Source organism: Ceratotherium simum, chromosome 33, assembly GCF_057802395.1.
Source record: "Ceratotherium simum simum isolate JZ-2026a chromosome 33, ASM5780239v1, whole genome shotgun sequence".
Lineage (NCBI taxonomy): Eukaryota > Metazoa > Chordata > Mammalia > Perissodactyla > Rhinocerotidae > Ceratotherium > Ceratotherium simum.
This window is the reverse complement of record NC_141932.1, coordinates 32,578,845-32,600,000: the sequence shown is the minus strand read 5'-3', so window position 1 is coordinate 32,600,000 and position 21,156 is coordinate 32,578,845. Positions and strand designations below refer to the sequence as shown.

General features: G+C 37.8%; 1 pseudogene; it reads right to left on the bottom strand.

The window, feature by feature from the left end:
- Window positions 1-530: 530 nt before the first annotated feature.
- LOC101397206 (elongation factor 2 pseudogene) lies at window positions 531-11,311 on the bottom strand (annotated as a pseudogene).
- Window positions 11,312-21,156: the final 9,845 nt, after the last annotated feature.

The following is a 21,156-nucleotide window of genomic DNA, read 5'->3' as shown; positions in this document are numbered from 1 at the left end:
CACCGATAGATCACTGTTGTCAAAGTAGTAAGCAAGTATCATTTTACAGACATCTTTATTATAATTGTTCTATACACTTCCCTACTTGCATTGCATCACGTCCCTTACATTCACTCACTGATAAAACACTTTTCTCAATTTTTATATCTCTTATTGTGTGTATTTTCAAAAACTCTGAACATATGAGTCTTTCTGAAAATAAAAAATAAAAGTATTAGGTGTCCCATCTCCACTCCCTCACTCCCACTGGCCAAATAAATCCCTGCCAAGAGGGCTTTCTTCTGCATCTGAAATATTGAAATAAATATTTTTTAAAAAGTGCCATCAATTGTTAATGTTGAGTGCTGGCATGGTGTGGGCCCCAAAAACCTGTCAAGAAGAGCTCACTGTGTGTGGACACTGTCATGGTCTGTGATGAGAATATGAGGATATGTTACTATTGTCAAACATCTACCAGCTGTGAGTGGTGAGCTGAGTCATGCCCAGGGTGGAGGGTGCCTACAATTTGTCCAGGGCTAGGTTGCCATCCTTCAGTTCTTTACACTGTGGGTCTCTTCCTTGAACTGGCTGGGGTGGCTGGTACTTTTGAAGGGTAGTCAAGGCACGATCTGCCTGTGGTCAAATACACAGTGGAGGAAGGCCTAGTCACCCACGATGGACCTCAGATTTGCAGTTAAACCAAAAACTCATTGACTGGCAGATTGGCCTTCATGACAAACCTAGGAGAGCCGGCCACCTGGGACTACTAGCCCCACTTCCTGTTCAGGACACCATAGATGCCACCAATGACTTGTTCGGGACACTGGATCTTCATAAAGCAGATGGGTTCCATGAGCCAAGGCTGGGCAATCAGCACACTGGTGTAGAGGCAGTGTTAGGCCATGAGGATGATCTGGTTGTCCCCAGAGTGGATAATGTCCATGTGCAGTGTCACATCATAGACATTGAAGCACACATTCCGCATGTTCTCCTCACACAGTGCCCCCTCTTTGGTAGCCACTGGAAGCCAGCCACCACGCCATACTTGATCTCATTAAGGTGATGTTTATGAAGATACAGGGCCCAAAGCACCAGATCTTGTGGGTCTCTGCCACATCCCATTCATACTTCTCAGCCAAGTAGCAAGCTCTCTACTGAGCTCCTAGCAGGCAAACACCTTGCCCTTGTCTATGTTCTTGGCCATGCCATTGGGGAAAGTTTGTGCCTTCATGTATGATCAAGATTTTGTTGTTCAATCATCTTCATAGAAGAAGATGTTTGTTCTTTTTGGGGGACTCTGACAGGCAGAGCATGTTTGACTCTTTGCTGATGGTCTCACAGTATGAGATAATCAGGTCAGATTTCTTGATGGGAATGCAGGTGTGGTTCTCCTCCGGGTCCTTCAGGCAGGTCTCCAGGTGCAGCTTGCCAGCCCCCATGATGACATGCTCCTCTGACTCCTTGATGACGTACTGCACCATGGGGTCTGACTTGGACAGTTGTTTTAGCCCCTACACCTACTTGGGCAGGCTGGCCAGGTTCTTGGCCTTCATGGCAACCCTAATGACAGAGTTCACGCTGAACATCACTACCAAGCATGTTATGGGTGGCAATGGTGCCTGTCTTCACTAGGAACTGGTTGACACCAACTAGGCCTATGGTGTACCCACAAGGCATGTCCTCTATGGGCTCCATGTAACAGCCTATAATCAAGGTTGTTCTTTGCATTGGTTTCAGGTACGGGTCCTACTTCTTCCTGGTTGTGTATTTAGGCCCCATAATCCTGACCTTCAAACCAGTAGGCCCATCCCTGAAAAGACCCAGTTGAAGGCATAGAACTGACTCTTGTTAGAGGTCAGCCCTGTTTTGAAAATGTACATTGTAAGGGGGCCTTTGGAGTCACAGCTTTTAATGTCCATGGCAGCCTTATAATCCAGGTACCCTTCATACAGGAGCTCAAAGTGGTACTTCTGGGCCATCGCAAGAGAGGGCAGATGGATGGTGATCACATGCAGCAGGGCATCCCAGGTGACAGCCAGCAGCACACCACAGACTTTGGAAAAGTTTGCCTTCTTTATCCTTATCTTCACTGTCAAATCGATGTCCAGTTTTTCAATCAGTTTTGCCATCTCCTCTTTTCTGAAATTCAGATAGTATCAAAAGCCTTGAAGATAGGGTCCAAGATGAACTAGTAGAACATCTGGGGCAGCTTCTTCCCCTCAGTGCTGGTGGTGGGCTTCCTTAATTTGTCATTGGCTGGATCAAAGTGCCAGACCACCACAGCTTCTTTATCATGCCCTCAACTTTCTTGGCCTGCTCAGCAGGCCCAGCTGGCCCTTGCCCTTGGTGGTAAACTTGGCCATGTACGTATCAGCAAATTGCTTCAGGATGAAGGAGCAACTGTGGAGGCCAGACCCAAAGCCGACAGTACTGAGAACAGGGTTAATTATGATGTTGCCAATGGGGCCACTCTTGCACTCCTTGTAGGTGGGTATGGTGATGTTGAAATTCTCCAGGATGCACTGAAGGTCTAGTAGAGCTCCTCAGGCTCCCTTGAGCAGGGTCCAATTCATCTGTTCATCATCAGCACAGGCTTGATCTGCTAAGCAAGGGCCTGCCACAGCACCATCTCCTTCTGCACGCACACATCTGACACACAGTCCACCACCACCAACACACTGTAGGTAACGTGGAGGGTGGTTGTTACAACTGAGAAGTTCATGCACCCAGGGTAGTCAATAAGGTTGATGAGAAAGCCAGAGCCATCCTTACTTTGCTTGATAAAGTTCAAGTTATTTTCTGAGAGCTCACAGAAGAGGTAGATAGCCATTGACTTGATGGTGGTCCAGTGCTCCTGCTCACCCTTCCAAGTATCAGTAAATCATGTCTCCACTCCCAGGAAAGAGGCAGTAATATGGGCCTTTCTACACTGGGGAGCTCATCTGCATGGACTTGCCATGGTCCATGTGTGTAATGACTGTGATGAGAAAACAGCTATTTTGAGTTGCTGCCTATATGTTTTACAGTATGATAACCTTGCTCACACCCAGAGTCTGGACATTTAGATAAGAATTCAAACTTAGGATTCCTGCCCAAGTTCTTGCTCTGCTTTTTCCAGGGCATCTTTTAAAATAAACACATAGAGGTGAGTCTGCAAAAAGTTAGTTACCACCACCCCAATCACCTTATAAGTAATAGGTGCTTGCTACCCCGTTGTCTATCTCTTGCTTGCTCATGACCTGGGACAGGAGACTACCCTTCCCCCGACTCTTGTGCTCTGTTTCTGAGGTATGTAAGTAATAAATCTTGTGACTTTACTTTCTTAGTGTGAGTGTATTGAAACTGCACCTTCAATCAAAACAGCCGTGGGATTTTCATTTCCCCAAAGTGGAGCTTGGATGCTGAGGAAACTACCTGCCAACCCCGTGTTGATGGCATGTGCCCCCTCATTCAGCAGTTTATAACCTGCATATGTTTACTTTAACACACCAGCCACAGGCTCATCAACACAATGACAGACGTGTTTCAGATGCTGGCCTTCTTGTATATAATGGCCTCGATATGGTTGACTTTGAAGTTCTTTATGGTGAGAGATAGAAGTGGATTCCCCCTGGCAGCAATGAAGCCAGAGGAGTGCAAGTAGCATTCTTAAAAACATCTTTGTCACAAATGTTCTTAGTCACATTTCTACATACATTACAGAACGTGCCTTACCTCAATCTACTGATATAACAGTTTTCAACATCACAAGCAAGTGGCATTCTTACAAACATCTTTTTTACAAGTGCTCTTAAACAAGATGCATTACAGAATGTCCTTCAAAACATTCACTGATACAGTGCTGTTCTCAAAGTAGCAAGCAAATAGCTTTTATAGAAACATCTATATTACAATTGTGCTTAAACACTGCTATACTTGCATTACAGAATGTCCCTCACATCCATTCACTCACATAACACTTTTCTCAATGTAGCAAGCAAGTAGTGTTGATAGAAACATCTATATTACATTTGTTCTCAAACATTTACTTTTGTTTCATTAGAGATTGCAAAGTGATGTTATTCTTTATTAATTAGCTGTAATATTTTAAAAGTAGTAACTTTCCATCATCAGCTATTTGGTTATCCTGAGGTATATTTCACATAGGAAGCAGGACAGATGATTGGTTCTTTGCATTTAGTTAATAATTTTTAGCATTATGTGTTGGTTCTTCGGCATCCCCTAATGGTGACCAATAAGCTGGTTTTTAATATTTTTTATTTTTAGAAACATTTAAAAATGTATATGATGGCTTTAGATATTATGAAAATATTAGTTGAATTTGATGCTCAAATTATTCTATCTTTAATTAGTTGAGAGTCCCTTCAAGTGGCTTTTCAGTTCTTTTGATACAACCCCAGCAGACTTTGATAATTTCTTTGATTTTCTGAAAGAAAAAATCTTGTACATTTATTGCCCCAGACCTAGAATCAGCAATTTCTCCTATATACCATAGTTTCCTATGGTTGTAAATGCCACTTGCAGACACTGGGAGGAATAAGGGTGCCTATTGCTATTGTATTGATCATTATATCTAAATTCTTCTAAGGATAAAAGTAGGAAATGCACATTTTTATTTTTTCCAGTTTTATTGAGATATAATTGACATAGAGCACAGTATAAGTTAAAGACGTACAGCATAATGACTTGACTTACATACATTGTGAAATGATTACCACAATAAGTTTGGTTAGCATCCATCATCATATATATGATATATGTGTGTGTGTATATATATATATGTGTGTGTGAGTGTGTGAGAAAAACGTTTTTTTCTTGTGGTAAAGTCAGCTGGATTTACTCTTTCATCAAGTTTCAAATATACCATAAGCACTGTTAACTATAATCATCATATTGTGTATTGCATCCCTAATACTCATTTATCTTATAACTGGGAGTTTGTACCTTTTGACTACCTTCATCCAATCCCTCCATTGCCCACCTTCCACCCCTGTTAACCACTCTTTTTCTATGAGATTGCTTTTTTTAAGATTCCACATGTACGTGAAATCATACAGTATTTGTCTTTCTCTGTCTGCCTTATTTCACTTAGCGTAATGACCTCAATGTTGTCACAAATGGCAGAATTTCCTTCTTTTATGGAAGAATAATATTTCATTTCATATATATATATATATATGTGGTATATATACCATATACCACAATTCTTTATCTATTCATCTGTCAATGGACACTTAGATTGCTTCCACATCTTGACTATTGTAGATAATGCTGCTATGAATATAGGGGTACAAATATTTTTTCAACATAGTGTTTTTGTTTCCTTCAAATATATTCCCAGAAGTGGAATTGTGAGATCATATGGTAGTATTATTTTTAACTTTTTGAGGTAATTCCATACTGTTTTCCAAAGTGGCTGTACCAATTTAACAGTGCATAAGGGTTCTCTTATCTCCATATCTTCACCAGTATTTGTTATCTCTAGTCTTTTTGATGATAGCCTTTCTAACAGACATGATGTGGTATCTCATTGAGGTTTTAGTTTGCATTTCCCTAATGGTTAGTGAAGTTGAGCACCTTTTCGTGTGCCTAGTGGCCAATTATATATTTTCTTGGGAAAAATGTCTGTTCAGGCCCTCTGCCCATTTTTCCATTGGATTATTTAATTTTTTACTATTGAGATGTATGAATTCTTTATATATTTTGGAGATTAATGCCTTACCAGATATATGGTTTGAAAATATTTTTTCCCATTCCGTAGGTTTTTTCATTTTGTTAATGATTTCCTTTGTTGTGCATATGCTGTCTAGTTTTCTGTAGTCCCACTTTTTTATTTTTGATTTTTTTGCTTGTGCTTTAGGTGTCATCGCCATAAAGTCATCGCCAAAACCCTTATCAAGGAGCTTTTTTCCTACGTTTTCTTCTAAGAGTTTTATGATTTCCAGTCTTACATTTAAGTCTTTAATCCATTTTGGGTTAATGTTTGTAAGCGGTGTAAGATAGAGATCTAGTTTCTTATTTTTTACCCGTGAATATTCAAATTTTCCAGCACTGTTTCTTGAAGAGACTGTCTTTTCTCCAACGAGTATTCTTGGTTCCCTTGTCAAATATTAGTTGACTGTATATCTATGGGTTTATTTCTGGGCTCTTGATTCTGTTCCATTGGTCTACAGGTATGTTTTTATGCCACTACCCTACTGTATTGATTAATATAGCTTTATAATAGAGCTTGAAATTAGAAAGTGCTATGCCTCCTGCTTTGTTCTTCTTTCTCAAGATTGTTTTTGCTATTCAGGGTCTTTTGTGGTTCCATAGAATTTTAGGGTTTTTTTTTTCTAGGTCTCTAACAAAATACCGTTGGAATCATTATATTGAATCTATTATGTTGAATTTACACTGAATTTATAGACAGCTCTAGGTATTATGGATATTTTAACCATGTTAATTTTTCCAAATCCAGGAACATGAAAACCTTTTCATTTATTTGTAATTTCTTCAATATTGTTCATCACTGTCTTGTAGTTTCCAGTGTAGATATTTTATAGCTCCTTGGTTAAATTTATTCCTAAATATTTTACTGTTTTAAAAACTATTCTAAATGGGATCATTTTCTTTATTATCTTTTAGGATATGCATTCTTAGTGTACAGAAATGCAACTATATTTTTTTATAATGCAAATTTACTGAATTTGTTTATAGTTACAAAAGTGTTTTGGTAGAACCTTTAGAGTTTTCAGTGTATAATACCATTTTATCAACAAACAGAGATAGTTTTACTTTTTCTTTTTAGGTTGGAATGCCATTGATATCTTTTCCTCGCTAAATTACTCTGGATAGGAATTCCATCAATAAACTGAATAAAAGTGACAAGAGTGGACACCTTTCTGTTGTTTTTTATTTTAGACAAAAATCTTTTTGATAGCCTCTTATCCTCATTAGCCTAAGTAGGTTCCATCCCTTTCTTCATCCCCTTCTATGTTTTTGTTGTCAAAGATTATTCTTTTGTATGTTGTGAGTTTGTGACTAAATTGAAGTGTTTATAGTTATTTTTTATGCTTTCTTTCCCTTTATCTTTTATGTTATAATTGTTAGCTAGCCTATTCTGATAGAAAGCTGCAATTTTCTGATTCTGTCTGTCTATTTATCCCCTTGCTTGAGGGCTCCCTTCATCATTTCTTTAAGGCAGGTCTAGTGGTGATGAACTCCCTCAGCTTTTGTTTGTCTGGGAAAGCTTTTACTTCTCTGTCATATCTGAAGGATAATTTTGCTGGATAGAGTATTCTTGGCTAATAGTTTTTGTCTTTCAGTATTTTGAATATTTCATTCCATTCTCTCCTAGCCTGTAAGGTTTCTGCTGAGAAATCTGCCAAAAGAACATACAGTGGAGAAAGGAAATTCTCTTCAATAAATGGTGTTGGGAAAACGAGACAGCCACATGCAAAAGAATGAAAGTAGACCACTATCTTACACCATACACAAAAATTAACTCAAAATGGATTAAAGACTTGAAAGTAAGACCTGAAACCATAAAAATCCTAGAAGAAAATATAGGCAGTACACTCTTTAACATTGGTCTTAATATTTTTTTGACTACCATGTCTACTAAGGCATGGGAAACAAAAGAAAAATTAACACATGGGACTACATCAGACTAAAAATCTTCTGAAAGGCAAAGGAAACTATGAACAAAATGGGAGAAAATATTTGCAAATCATATATACAACAAGGGATTAATTTCCAAAATAAATAAAGAACTCATACAACTCAACAACAAGAAATGAACAACTTGATCAAAAAATGGGCAGAGGATACAAATAAACATTTTTCTGAAGAATATATATGGATGACCAATAGGCACATGAAAAGATGTTCAACATCACTAATTATTAGAGACATGGAAATCAAAACTGCAATGAGATATCACCTCACACCTGTCAGAATGGCCATAATAAATAAGACAAGAATAACAAGTGTTGGAGAGGATGTGGAGAGAAGGAAACTCTTATACACTGCTGGTGGGAATGCAACTGGTGCAGCCACTATGAAAAACAGTATGGTGATTTCTCAAAAAACTAAAAATAGAACTACCATATGCTCCAGCTACCCCACTACTGGTTATTTATACAAAGAACATAAAATCAACAATACAAAGACATTTATGCCCCCCTATATTCATTACAGGAGTATTCACAATAGCCAAGATATGGAAGCAACCCAAGTGCTCACCTATTGATGAACAGATAAAGAAGACATGGTATACATGTACAATGAAATACTACTCAGCCATAAAAAAGGCAAAATCATCCCATTTGCAACAACATGGATGGACCTTGAGGGTATTATGTTAAGTGAGATAAGCCCGACTGAGAAAGACAAACACCATATGATTTCACTCATATGTGGAAGATAAACAAACACATGGATAAAGAGAACAGATTAGTGGTTTCCAGAGGAGAAGGGGGTGGGGGAGGGCAAAAGTGGTTAAGGGGCACATATGTAGAGCGACGGATAGATCTAGATTACTGGTGGTGAACACAATGCAGCCTACACAGAAACTGATATATAATGATGTACACCTGAAATTTATTCTTAATTTTTTGAGAAATCTCCATACTGTTTTCCATAGTGGCTGCACCACTTTGCACACCCACTGGCAGTATATGAGAGTTTCCTTCTCTCCACATCCTCTGCAACACTTATTGTTTCTTGTCTTGTTAGTTATAGCCATTCTGACAGGTGTGAGGTGATATCTCGTTGCAGTTTTGATTTGCATCTCCCTAATAATTAGTGATGTTGAACATCTTTTCATATGTCTGTTGGCCATCTGTATATTTTCTTTTGAAAAATGTTTATTTGTATCCTCTGCCCATTTTTTGATCAAGTTGTTCATTTTGTTGTTGTTCTTGAGTTCTATGAGTTCTTTATATATTTTGGAAATTAATCCCTTGTTGTATATATGATTTGCAAATATTTTCTACCATTTGATGGGCTGTCTTTTCATTTTGTTCATGGTTTCCTTTACCTTGCAGAAGTTTTTAGTCTGATGTAGTCCCATTTATTATTTCTTTTTTTTCCCTTACCTGAGTGGACATGGTATTCAAAAAATACTGCTAGTACTTAGCGTGCTGCTTATATTATCTTCTAAAAGTTTTATGGTTTCAGGTCTTACATTCAAGTCTTTAATCAATGTTAAAGGTTTGCACTTTTTTTTTTTTTGAGGAAGATTGGCCCTGTGCTAACATCTGTTGCCAATCTTACTCTTTTTTCTTTTTTCTCCCCAAAGCCCCAATACATAGTTGTGTATCATAGTTGTAGAGTTGTAGCTCTTCTATATGGGACGCCATCTCAGCATGGCTTGATGAGCAGTGAGTAAGTCCACACCCAGGATCCGAACCGGCAAACCCTGGGCCACTGAAGCAGAATGCACGATCTTAACCACTACGCCACTGGGTCAGCCTCATCTTTAATCCATTTTAAATTAATTTTTGTGCATGGTGTAAGATAATGGTCTACTTTCATTCTTTTACATGTGGCTGTCCTGTTTTCCCAGCACCATTTATTGAGGAGAATTTCCTTTCTCTATTGTATGTTCTTGGCTCCTTTGTCAAAGATTTACTGTCCATAGATGTGTGGGTTTATTTCTTGGCTCTCATTTATGATCCATTGATCTGTGTGCCAGTACCATGCCATTTTCATTACTATGGCTTTGTATTATATTTTGAAATCAGGGAGTGTGTGATATCTCCAGGTTTGTTTATTTCCTCTGGAATAGCTTTGGGATCTTTTGTTGTTCCATACAAATTTTAGAGTTCTTTGTTCTATTTTTACGAAAAATGTCTTTGGGGCTTTGATAGGGATTGCATTAAATCTGTAGATTGATTTAGAAAGCATGGACATTTTAACTATGTTAACTTTTCCAATCCATGAGCACAGACTATCTTTCCATTTCTTTGTGTCTTCTTCAATTTCTTTCAACAATATTTAATATGTTTCAACATTTCTTGTAAAGTAGGTCTAGTGGTGATGAACTCTCTCAGCTTTTATTTGTCTGGGAAAACTTTTATTTCTCCATCAGATCTGAAGGAGAATTTGCTGGATAGAGTATTCTTAGCTGATAGTTTTTGTCTTTCAGTATTTTGAGTATATCATTCCACTCTCTTCTAGCCTACAGGGTTTCTTTGAGAAATCCACTGTAAGCCTGATGGGGGTTTCTTTGTAGGTTCTTTTCTCTTATCTGCTCTCCTTAATGTTTTTTCTTTGTCATTGACTTTTGATAGTTTTAATATTATATGCCTTGGAGAAGGTCTTTTTAAATTGAGGTAATTAGATCTATTAGCTTCATGTACTTGTAAGTCCAGTTCTTTCACCAGGTTTGGCAATTTCTCAGCTATTATTTCTTTGAAAAAGTTCTCTGCTCCCTTCTCCCTCTCTTCTCCTTCTGGGACACTTATAATCCTTACATTACTATTCCTAATTGAGTTGAATATTTCTGAAAGAATTTCTTCACTTTTTAAGAATCTTAGTTCTCTCTCCGCCTCCACCTGAATCATTTCTAGATTTCTATCTTTGAGCTCACTAACTCTCTCCTCCATAAGGCCTGCTCTATTTTCAATGCTTTCTGAATTCTTTTTCATCTCATTAGTGGTGTTCTTCATCTCCAGAATTTCTGTTTGTTTTTTTTTCTTTTAGAGTTTCAATACATTTGGTGAAGCATTCCTGTTCATTAATTTTATTCCTAAGCTTATTGAACTGTCTTCTGAGTTTTCTTGTAACTCATCGAGTTTCTTTATGACAGCTATTGTGAATTCTCTGTCAGCTAGATTGTAATCTTTTGGATTTCAAGTTTGGTTTCTAGAGGGCTGTCCTTCTGCTTCCATTCTTCTGTGTTACTGCAGTGCTTCACGGTGTTTGATGAATTGATCCTATGCTGGTGCACTTATGGTAGTAACCACCTTTCTTATTTGGGTATGGCTTTGGTTACATTTGTTCTGAGCTGCTTCTGGTTCTATTTGAGAGCCTGCACTTTCCACCCTCCACTGCCTCTGCCAGAGGTGTGGTCAGTGCCCTCCTTGTGCCTCTGAGGTTGCTGGTGCCTTGCTTCTTACAACATCCCTGAAGGCTCAGGTCTCACAACAAGTGTTACCAGACTCAAGCACTTCTGCTGCTTACAGGGTTTCCTGGGTCTCATATTCTCCCACTGGCTGTCTATGGGCTCTCCACAGGCTTGGATGCTCCTGTCCTGTACACCACCTGCACTGCTGCCCTGGGATGTCTGGGGTGCTGGTTGTGCTGCTGCTGGGTTCATGGGTGTCACTGTCACTGCTGGGGGCATCAGGACCTGGGGACCTGTGTCCAGCCCCTGCTGCTGGTGGAGCTGGTGTTAGGAGCGCCAGCACCAGGGGTACCTCTGGTCTCTGGTGCTGGCTGGTGTGTTTTGAGAACTCAGATCAGGGCACTTTGCCCCAACCAGGAAAATCCAAGTTTTGTATACTGTCCTCACTGTTGGAAAGACTTGGTCACTGCCGGGGGATATAGAGTGGGTGCTCACACTGGATCTGCTGGGAGATGGGCAGAAAGCAAGCTGCACCTGCCTTTTTTGCCCCTCCTGTGACTTGCAGGCTGGGTCCACTCGCAGGCAGGCAGGGACCAAGCTGGGCCCATCTTTTCTGCCCCTTCTGTGACCACTCGTGGGCATGTGGGCCAGTGTGTGGCTCTGTGCCCCAGATCGCTGCTGCCAGGGCAGGGTGGAGGGGACTGTTCCCCCAGTTCCACTGCCTCCTGTGGGTCCAGTCCACCCGCCATCAGATGTATAGATCATGTATCTCTTAGGCATCCTGTTGTGCTGTGTGGGGAATCGTCTGTTGGCCAATGGATGTCCAGATGATTGTAACTTAGAGGGGAGAGACAAAGGAACAACTCCCTCCACCATGATGCTGGCGTCACTCTCTAATTTCTTCATGTGTGTTTATTGCTATAAACTTTCTTCTCAGAACTTCTTTTGCTGTTTCCCATAAGATTTGAAATGTACTTTCATTTTCATTTATTTTGAGATTTTTTTATTTCTCTTTTGATTTCTTCTTTGAGCCATTTTGTGTTTAGAGGTGTGCTTTTTGGTTTCCACATATATGTAGATCTCACTTTCTTCTCATTATTGATTTCTAGTTTCATACCACTGTGGTCAGAAAAGATAGATGGTATGATTTCAATCTTCTTAAATTTGCTAAGATTTGTTTTGTGTCCTAGCATATAATTTATCCTGGAGTATGTTCTGTGTGCACTTCAGAAGAATGTGTATTCTGCAGCTGTTGGATGGAATATTCTATATATTTCTGTTAAGTCAACTTGTTCTAAAGGATTGTTCAATTCAATTTAAACATTTCTTTGTTGATTTTCTGCCTGAATGACATATCCATTGCTGATAGTGGGATATTGAAGTCCTCTACTATTATTTTATTGTTGTTTATATTTTCTGTAGGTTCTGTTAGTTATTGCTTAATATATTTCAATTATTGGGTGTTAGCAGTGTATATATTTATGATTACTATATATTCTTGATGCATAGACCCTTTGATAATTATATAATGACTTTCTTTTTCTCTTGTTACCATTTTTGGATTGAATTCTATTTTGTCTGATATAAGTATGACTATGCCTGCCTTCTCTTGGTTTCCATTTGCTTGGACTTTTGTCTTTCATTTCTTCATCTTGAGCTTGTGTGTACCTTTAGCACTGATTGAGTCTTCTGTAGGCAGCATGTAGTTGAATCTTGTTTTTTAATCCATCCAGTCATTCTGTGTCTTTTGATTGGTGAATTCAATCCATTTACATTTAGGTTGATTATTTATATGTAAGGACTTGATAGTGTCATTTTATCTTTTGCTTTCTGGCTATTTTGTATCTTCATTGATTCTTTTTCATTTTGTTATGTCTACCTTTGTAAACCGGTGGTTTTCCCTGGTTATTTGCTTTATCTCCCCTTTTTTATATTTTATGTCTAAGCTCTAGATTTTGGGGTAGAACTTTCAGTTACCAATATAGCAGTTTTGAATGCAACTTATAAGTGGCATTCTAAGAAACATCTTTATTACAAGTTTTCTTAAACATTTCAATATAAAATGGGTATTACTTCCAATCACTGATATATTACTGTTTTCAATGTAGCTTAAAAGTAGTGTTCTTAGAGTCATATTTATTACAAGTTTTTGTATGCTTCACTAAAATGCATTTCATATTCAGTATAACTTACACTTAATGATATAACTGTTTTCAGCACAGGTGAAAATAGCTGTGTTTCTTAGAAACATCTTAATTACAAAAATTCTTAAACACTTTACTATATGTTTATAGAATGATTACTTTGACTCATTGATATAACACTCATTTTGTACTGAACTCTTATTTCAAGTAGTGTTCTTTTTTGTTGTTGTTGGTGAGGAAGATTGGCCCTGAGCTAACATCTGTCGCCAATCCTCCTCTTTTTGCTGAGGAAGATTGGCCCTGGGCTAACATCCGTGCCCATTTTCCTCTATTTTATTTGTGGGACACCTGCCCCAGCATCACTTGATAAGCGATGTGTAGGTCTACACCCAGGATCCAAACCCGTGAACCCTGGGCCGCCAAAGTGGAGCATGTGAACTTAACCACTGTGCCACCAGGCCAGCCCCTGCAAGTAGTGTTCTTAGAAATCTCTTTATTACAAATATCCTCAAACAATTTACTATATGCATTACAGGATGAAGATCACTTCCATTTACTTATATAAACCTGTTACCAATGAAGCTCTAGGTAGCATTCTTAAAAACATCTCTATACAAGTGATGTATATATTTTACTACACGCATTACAGAATGAGTGTAATTTCTATTTATTTTTATGACAATATTCTCATTGCAGCTTGAGATTAGTGTTATTAGAAACATCATTATCATAAGTTCCCTTAATCACTTTACATGCATTCCAGATTGGGCATCACTTCAATTTACGTAGATAACCTTATTCTCAATGCTGCTTGAAAGTAATGTTCTTAGAAAGCACTTTACTACAAGCATTTTAAAATACTTCATGATATACATTACAGAACAGGTAGAACTTTTATTTACTATTGTAACACTGTACTAAATGCAGCATAAAAATATCATTCTTAGAAATATCTTTACTGTAAGTGTATATAAACACTTCACAATATGCATTACAGATTTATTATTTTCATTCACTAATATAACACTGTCCTTGAACCAGCTTCCAAATAGCATTCTTAGAACTTTTGTATTACAGGTGTTCTTAAACATTTGATTGCATGAATTACCAATTTAGTATGACCTCCATTCACTTTTATAAGATTTTTCTCAACACAGCATGTAAGTAGCTTTCCTAGAAACATAGTTATTACAAGTTTACTTGAAACTTCATTTCATGTGTTACTGAATGGATATAACTACCATTCCTTGGTATAACAATGTCTTCAAATATTCTGTAAATAGAGATCTTTAAAACATCTTTATACAACTCTTCTTAAACACTTCAGAGCATAAATTACAGAATGGGTCTAGCTTTCATTCATTGATATAAAACTGTTCTCAATGCAGCTTCAAAGTAGACCTCTTAGAAATATATTAATTACAAGTGTTTGTAATCACATCAAAACATCCTTTAGAGAATGAGTATCATACCCATTCACTGATATAACCCTGTTCTACAGGCAGCTTTCAAGTAGCAACTTGGAAATGCCTTTATTACGAGCATTCTTGTACACTTCACTACATGCATTACAGAATGAGATTAACTTTCACACAGTGATATAAAACCGTTCTCAATCCAGTTTGAAAATAATATTCTTAGAAACATCTTTATTACAATTTTCTTAGACAATTCACCACGTGCATTACAGAATGTGCATTACTTCCATTAACTGATAAAACACTCTTCTCATTACAGATTGACAAAACAATCCTAGTACACCATTGTTACACTTGTAAACACCACTACATACATTACAGTAGGTCTATAACTTCCCTGCACTTACATAACACTGTTTTCAGTGCAGCTTCCAAATAGATTTCTCAAAAACCGTTTAATTAAAGTGTTCTTAAGTATTCTCTACAAGCATTAGAGAATGGGTATAACATTCATTTACTGAGATAACAGACTTTTCATTGCAGATTGCAAGGAGTGGACTTAGAACATCATTATTCAAGTATTTTAAACATTTTACTACATACATTGCAAAATAAATATTAATTCCATTATTTGAACAAATTTGGTCTCAACTCAGCTTTCTAGTAATGTTCTTAAAAGCATCATTACCACATGTTCTTAAGCTCTTCACTACATGCATTACAGAAAGAATATCACATCCATTCCCTTATGTAACACTATTACCAAAAAAGTTTGCAAGTAGCGTTGTTAGCATCTTCTCAGTTACAAATTTTATCAACTACTTCTTCATGTACCTTGTAAGTAGTTTTTACAAATACCTTTTTCAAAGTTTTCTTAACCATTTCACCAAAGGCATTTCAGAATGTGCATAATATCTCTTCATTTATATAGCAATTCTCAGAAAGCAGCTTGCAAGTAGTCTCTTAGAAACATCTTTTTACTAGTGTTTTTAAACACTTCACTATATGCATTACAGAATGGATATTATGTCCATTCACTTACATGAACCTCTCCACAATGCAGCTTGCAAATAACATTCTTAGGAACATCTTTAGCACATGTGTCCTTAACAATTCACTACATATTTCATAAAATGAGCATCAGTTCATTCACTGATATAACTTTTTTATTATTTTATTGGTGCCATATTGCTTTACAACATTGTGTAAATTTCAGGTGTACATCACTATATTTCAGTTTCTTTACAGACTGCATCATGCTCACCACTAACAGTCCAGTTTTTATCCATCAATCATACATATGTGCCCTGTTACCCCTTTTGCCTTCTCCTCATCACTTTCTCCTCTGGTAACCACTAATAAATTCTCCTTATCTATGTGCTTCTTTGTTTATCTTCCATATAGGATTGAAATATAACATGATATTTGTCTTTGTCTGACTTATTTTGCTCAGCATAATACCCACAAGGTCCATCCATGTTGTGGCACAATTTTGTGTTTTTTATGGATGAGTAATATCCCATGGTGTATATATGCCACATCTTATTTATCATTTCATCCATTAATAGGCCCTTGGTTGCTTCCAAATCTTGGCTATTGTGAATAATGCTGCAGTGAACATAAGGGTGCATATATCTTTTGGAATTGTTGATTTCATGTTCTTTAGATAAGTACCCAGTAGTGGGATAGCTGGATCATATGGCATTTCTATTTTTAATTTTTTGAGAAGTCTCCATACTGTTTTCCACAGTGGCTGCACCAGTTTGCATTCCCATCAGTAGTGTATGATGGTTCCCTTTTTTGCACTTCCTCTCCAACATTTTTTATTTCTTGTCTTATTAATTATAGCTACATGGATTAAATACTTGAATGTAATCCTGAAACCATAAAGCTCTTGGAAGAAAATATTGACAGTTCACTCTTTGACATTGATTTCAGCAGTATCTTTTCAAATACAGGTTTACTCAGGCAAAGGAAACAAAAGAAAAAAATAAACAAATAGGAATATATCAGACTAAAAAGCTTCTGCAAGGCAAAGGAAACCATCCACAAAATGAAACAACAACCCACCAAATAGGAGAAAATATGTGCAAATTGATCTGGTGTCAAGATGGTGGCATAGGTGGACTCTGAACTCACTCACCTATTCCCACAGACACAACAAATTTACAACTACTCTTGGGACAGTTACCCCTGAGAGAGAACTGAAAACTGGATAAAGAGAACCCCTGCAATAAGGGACAGTGCTGACTGAGGTGGAAGAGGCAGAAATTCATTCCTGGAGAGGAAAAAGGCACCTTCTAGCCATGGTGCTTTATGGCTGGCTGGGACAATATTAAGCTACGAAGCCTTTCCTGGAGGAGTGGGGGATCTGTGTGGGAGAGATTTACCACAATAAGTAGCTTTTAGACTCAGCACAACCCAGAGAAGTGTCATAATATCTGGCTTTGCTGGCTATTAACCACGACAGGGAATACCCCCAGAAAAGCTATCATACTTAAGGGGAAAAAAAGCCTGCTCCTAAAGAGCCCACGATTCACCTGTTTTGGAAAGCAACCTAAAATCATCAGAAAGAAAGGTGACAGAACTTTGCTGAAAAAAGACTCACTTGATAGGCTCTGGGCACATCTCAGTGAGAGGTGAGACCTCCCCAGGGAGTAAGACATTAGCATCAGGCACTATTCTGACCTAATACAGGTGTGCTGACACAGATGCTGGCAGGCACCATTGGAGTTCTTCCTTGGTCTGTTAGTGCAGGGTCTGCCCCACCCACTAGAGTACCAATTTAATCCAGCTCAGCCAGGTCAGGCAGCCTGCTCTAGGGATTGGCTCCACTTAACAACAATCCCTCAGGCAAATTGTGGGCCCACATAGGCAGGGTGCCTGGAACCTATGCAGAGGAGCGAGTGAGTCCACCTCTGTGGCCAGGGGGTGCATGAGGGGTGGGCTTGTATTGGTAGAGTGTGTGGGGCCTCTGTAGTGGGGGACTGGGTCTTCTTCAGTGGGTCAGGGCATGTGCATGGCACAGGAATATGTGGACAGTGGCTGTGGTCATGCAGGCAGTGGAGTTCATTAACTGCAGAAGACTGGTGCTTCTCAAACAGACTCATAAGAGATCAGCCCCACCTTCCAAAGTCTGAAACAATTGGGTACTCCCATGCCTGGGCTCAGCCTAATCCAGCTGAACGATTGAAATCTGACAAGAGACTTGCAGGTCAGAGACCAACAGCAATTTTAAGCTGCTGATTCTAGCAACCAGCCATGCTGGGGGCCTACTTACTTAACAGAAAAACTGCAACAGGAGTGTGCTATTAGACCTTGAAGCCAACTGTGCTGGGGCACCCTACACCCTATAAGGTGACTGAAGGGTCCATAACAACCACATGCAGCTGAGCATTACAACCAGCTGGCCAGGGTGACAGCTCAGCATCCCGGAGCATGTGCAACAATAGTAACCCTGCCACAACAGAAGGACACACATAGCCCACACAGGGGACACTCCTGGAACATTTGGAATTGGTGAGAAGAGGGAAGCACACTGCGGGGCTCATAAGGCATCTCTTATGTAGAAGATCTTTCCAAGACCAGGAGACGTAGCTGACCTACCTAATACATAGATAAATGCACAGAGAGAGAGGCAAAATGAAGAGGCAAAGGAATATGTTCCAAGTAAAGGAGCAGGACAAAAAAAAACAGAAAAAGAACTAAATGAAACAGAGATTAACAATCTATCTGACAAAGAGTACAAACTAATAGTCATAAGGATGCTCACTGATCTGGGGAAAAGAATGGATGAATTCAGTGAGAACTTCAACAAAGAATTGAAAAATAAAATAAAGAACTGAAAAATTAAAAATAGAAATGAAGAATTCACTAGAGGTACTCAATAGCAGAGTAGATGATACAGAAGAACAGATCAGCGAGCTGGATGAAACACTAGAGGAAATCACCCAAGCTGAACAGATAAAAGAAAGAAGAATTAGAAAGAAAGAATGTCCCAGAATCTAAAGGACCTCTGGGACAACATCAAGTGCACTAACATCCACGTTATTGGTGTCCCAGAAGGAGAAGAGAGAAATAAAGAGGCAAAGAATCTATTTGAAGAAATAATAGCTGAAAACTTTCCTAATCTAAGGAAGGAAACAGACATCCAGGTACAGGAAGCACAGAGAGCACTAAACAAGATAAACCCAAAGAGGCACTCAGCAAGAGACATTATAATTAAAATGTCAGGAAATAAGGATAAAGAGAGAATCCTAAAAGCTGCAAGAGAAAGGCAACAAGTTACATACAAAGGAAACCCCATAAGGCTGATAGCCATAAGGCTATCAGCTGACTTCTCAGCAGAAACTTTACAGGCTAGAAGGGAGTGGAATGATATATTTAAAGTGCTAAAAGGGAAAAACCTACAGCCAAGATCATTCTACCGAGCAAGGTTATCATTCAGAATGGAAGGAGAAATAAAGAGTTTTCCAGACAAGCAAAAATGAAAGGATTTTATCACCAAGAAACTAACCTTACAAGAAATGCTATAGGGACTTATTTAAGGCGGAAAGAAAGGACCACAAATAGGAATAAGAAAATTATCCAAAAAAAATAAAAATAAAAATAAAAACACTGGTAAAGGCAAATATAGTAAAGGTACCAGTTTAACCACCTATGAAGCTAACATGAAAGTCAAAAGACAAAAGTACTAAAATTACCTATTTCCATGATAAGAGGGTAATGGATACCCATGCACAAAAAAGAGGTTAAATGTGATATCAAAAGCATAAAGTGTGGGAGGATGGGAGTAAAAGAGTAAAGCTTTCAGCAAGAGGTCAAACTTAAGAGGCCTGCAACTTAATATAGATTGTTATTTAAGAATGTTATTATATACGAACCTCATGGTAATCACAAACCAGAAACCTATCATAAATACAGAAAAAATTATGAGGAAGGAACCCAAACATAATACTAAAGAAAGCCATAAAACCACAAGGGAAGAGAGCAAGAGAAGGAGAAAGGAACAGAGAAGAACTACTAAAACACACAGAAAGAAAGTAATACAATGACTATAAATACATTTTTATCCATAGCTAATTTAAATGCTAATGGACTAAACTCTCCAATCAAAAGGCATATGGTGGCTGAGTGGATACAAAAACAAGACTGATATATATGCTGCATACAAGAGACACACTTCAGACCTAAAGCACTCACAAACTGAAAGTGAAGGGATGCGAAAATATACTCCATGCAAATGATGATGAAAAGTAAGCTGTGGTAGCAATACTTATATCAGAGCAAATAGACTTTAAAACAAAAACTGTAACAGGAGACAGAGAAGGGCACTATATAATGAAAGGGAACAATCCAACAAGAGGATATAATACTTATAAATATCTATGCACCCAACATAGGAAGACCTAAATATATAGAGCAATTATTAACAGACAAAAAGAAGAAATAGACAGGGACACAATAATAGTAGGGGACTTTAACACTCCACTTACACCAATCATCCAAACAGAAGATCAGTATGGAAACATTGGCCTTAAATGACACATTAGACCAGATGGATTTAGTATATGTATACAAAACGTTCCATCCATGAACCACAGAATACACATTCTTTTCTAATGCAAATGGAACAGTCTCCCAGATAGATCAGATAGAAGGCCACAAAACAAGTCTCAATAAATTTAAGATGATCGAAATAATACCAAGAACCTTTTCTGACCTCAATGGTACGAAACTAGAAACCACCTATGGGAAGAAAATTGGAAAAGCACAAATATATAGAGATTAAACAAAATGCTATTGAAAAACCATTAGGTCAATCAAGAAATCAAAGGAGGAATAAAAAAATACCTGGTGACAACTGAAAATGAAAATAAAACATGCCAAAATTTATGGGGTACAGCAAAAGTAGTTCTAAGAGAGAAGTTTCTAGCAATATAGGCCTAGCTCAACAAACAAGAAAAATCTCAAATAAACAATATAACAGTGCACCTAAAGGAATTGGAAAAAGAAAAAATAAAGCCCAAAATTAGTAGAAGGAAGGACATAACAAAAATCAGAGCAAAAATAAATGAAATAGAGACTAAAACAACAATAGAAAATATCAATGAAACTAAGAGCTGACTCTTTGAAAATTAAAAAAAAAACTGACAATTTTTTTAGCTACACTCACCAAGAAAAAAAGAGAGAAGGCTCAAATAAATAAAGTCAGAAATGAAAGAGGAGAAATTACAATGGACAACTCATAAATACAAAAGATTATAAGAGAATACTATGAAAAGCTATACGCCAACAAAGTGGATAATCTAGAAGTAATGGATAAATTCTTAGACTCATACAATGTTCTAAAACTGAATCGAGAATAAATAGAGAATTTGAATAGACCAATCATCAGTTTGGAAATTGAAACAGTAATCAAAAATCTCCCGAAAAATAACAGTCCAGGACCAGACAGATTCCCTGGTGAAATCTACCAAACTTTCAAAGAAGACTTAATACCTATCCTTCTCAAAAACTTTCAAAAAAATTGAAGAGGAGGGGAAGCTTCCTAACTCATTCT